The sequence below is a fragment of the Cynocephalus volans genome, chromosome 10 (assembly GCF_027409185.1).
Source record: "Cynocephalus volans isolate mCynVol1 chromosome 10, mCynVol1.pri, whole genome shotgun sequence".
Lineage (NCBI taxonomy): Eukaryota > Metazoa > Chordata > Mammalia > Dermoptera > Cynocephalidae > Cynocephalus > Cynocephalus volans.
Genome location: NC_084469.1, coordinates 110,981,285 through 110,984,020, shown reverse-complemented (window position 1 = coordinate 110,984,020; position 2,736 = coordinate 110,981,285). Strand labels below are relative to the sequence as shown.

Genomic DNA, 2,736 nt, shown 5'->3' with positions numbered 1-2,736 from the left:
GTGTCTTCAGGACCCTCCCCGTGAGTGCGAGTAGGTCTCAAGTGACAAATCCACTCTAATATTGCAATCTCCCTGAGCCTTTGAATTCCTTCCTCTGCATTAATGCTGGTGCAGCATTTCCAGTTTACTCACAGTGGGCCGCCATGTTTGGTCCATGTTTCATTCAACCAGCTAAACAAATGATCAGAGCTCTTTGTTACTCCCTGAGCTGCAACATTAAATGCAAAATCTCTGCCTAGTGGGCCTAGATCAACAAATTCAGCCTGCTCCAACTTTGTGTCCTCTCCACCATTATCCCACACCCATAATATCCACTCTCACACATATCTCTGATATTACCATCTGGATAAATTGGAAAAATTAAGGGCTGGCCAGTTAGCTCAGTTGGTTAGAGTACAGCCTTACAACACCAAGGTCAAGAGTTTGGATCCCCACACCAGCCAGTCACCCCTCCCCGCTCCCCCAAAATTGGAAAAATCAATTGGATTTTGGACCATAGTGCACCTCTTCATGGGTCATACTTTGTACCTCCCTTAAGGGCCTGCTAGGACTGGAGTCTAGTTATAGGTTTAGAAGCAAAGAGGGCTGGTGGGGATGGGTCCTGCAAATAGATAGTTTCACTGTTTTCTTCTCTCTTCTTTCTAATTGTTCCGGCTAGAGTCCCTAATACAATGTTGAATAGAAATGGTAAGAGTGACATCCTCGCCTTTTTCTTGATCATAGGGGAAAAGTCTTCAGTCTGTCATTATTAAGTATCGTGTAAGTGTGGGTTTTTCATATATGCCCTTTATCAAGCTAAGTTCTCTTCTTTTAGTGTTTTGTTTTGTTTGTTAGTTTTGGCAGCTGGCCAGTAAGGGGACCCAGACCCTTGACCTGGTGTTATCAGCACCATGCTCTGCCAAGTGAGTTAGCTGGCCAGACCAGGCTGAGAAGCTCCCTTCTATATCTAGTTTATTGAGTGTTCTTATCTTGAAAGGATGTTGGATTTTGTCAAATTCTTTTTCTGTGTCTATTGGGACAATCATGTTTTTTCCCTTTATTTTATTAATATGATGTATGACATTGTTATTATTATTTTTTTAGTTTTAAAATGAGCTTATTAAAGAATGTTCTTAGGAAGGTAACATCTTTTGATTTGTCATTTAAAAAGCTATGTTTCTTCATGCTGTATAATAAAGGTAATGTAAAAGAGTACAGAGTTACAAATCTCTTTCTACTGGAATTCTCTAAGAGTATAGTACAGTGTAGTCATTTCAGCAATGCTAGAATACATTTTAAAAAGTCTCTTCTACATGTCTCTTCAAAAAGCGATGAATAATAACAGAAGATGACATTTGAAAAAGCTATTATTTTTCTATTCATTCAGTAGTATGGGAGCCAGTATTTTCACCATCACAGGCTACAATTTTTACTTTATCCCTGTTAACAAGTTCTGTCATCTGTCTGAATTCAACATCACCCAATACAAAAGTTGCAGAACCTATATGTATTTAGAGAGTCACTGAAATTGACTCTGTTCCTGACGCTCTGAGCCAGTGCTGACTTTTACAGCCTTATCAAACTGGAGAAGTTGAAGGGCAAGTTGGGGGCGTGATCTGCTGAGACTTAGGAGCTCATCTAGGCTCTCCTGAAGACTTTCTCAAAGCAGTATTTCTGTGTAGCTGATATGCCATGGCTTAGGAGGAAGAAATTGTTTTTCCTACTCAGGCTTGCATTGACATCCTGTGGGGAAGCTGCTTCCTGCCATGGAGTAGGCAAAGCGGTGTGGCTGGGAGCCCGGCAAGAGGTGCTACTTCCCCAACCACCCACACTGGTGGATTTTCATGTGTTGAACCAACCTTGGGTTCCTGGGGTGAATTTCACTTGGTCACTGTGTAATTTTTATTTATTTTTTTCTTAATATGATGCTGGATTTTTGTTTGCTGGTCTTTTGCTGGGAGTTTTTTCATCTATATTCATGAATGATATTGGTCTGGAGTTTTCTTTCCTCGTGATGCATTTGTTCAGCTTTGGATAGTAATAGCCTCACAGAATGAATTAGTGTGATTAGGGGTGATCCCTCCTCTTCTATTTTATTTATTTTTATTTTTAGAAGAGTTTGAGAAGGGTTGATGTTAATTCTTCTTTAAATGCTTGGTAGAATAGACCAGTGAAACCATCTGTTCCTGGGCTTCTCTTTGTTGGAAATTTTTCGATTACTAACTTTACTTGTTATAGGTCTATTCAGGTTTCCTATTTCTTCTGTAGTAAGTTTTGGTAGATTGTGGGGTTTCTAGAAATTGCCTGTTTCATTTACATTATCCAATTTGTTGTCATCCAGTTGCTCATACCATTTCCTTATACAGTCGTGTAGTGTGTAATGACATTTCCATCAATGACAGACTGCATATATGACAGTGATCCCCTAAGATTATAATGGCTATACCATATAGCGTAGGTGTTAGTCAGCTATACCAAGTAGATTGTGTAACTACCGTCTATAATGTTTGCACAATGACAAAATCACTTAATGATGCACTGCTAAGAACATATCCCATTGTTAAGAGACATATGACTATAATCCTTTTCATTTCTGTTAAGTGAGAAGTAATGCCCTCTCTTTAATTCTTGATTTTAATAATTTGAGTCTTTTCTCTTTTTTCTTTGGTCAGTCTCTTTTCCTTTGTCAGTTTTTTTGATCTTTTCAAAGGACCACCTATTCATTTTGTTGATTTTCTCTATTGTCTATCTATTCTC

At 38.8% G+C, this 2,736-nt stretch overlaps 1 pseudogene; it reads right to left on the bottom strand.

Moving 5' to 3' along the window:
• Positions 1 to 1,358: 1,358 nt before the first annotated feature.
• On the bottom strand, positions 1,359 to 1,673 carry LOC134389632 (transcription initiation factor IIA subunit 2-like; annotated as a pseudogene).
• Positions 1,674 to 2,736: the final 1,063 nt, after the last annotated feature.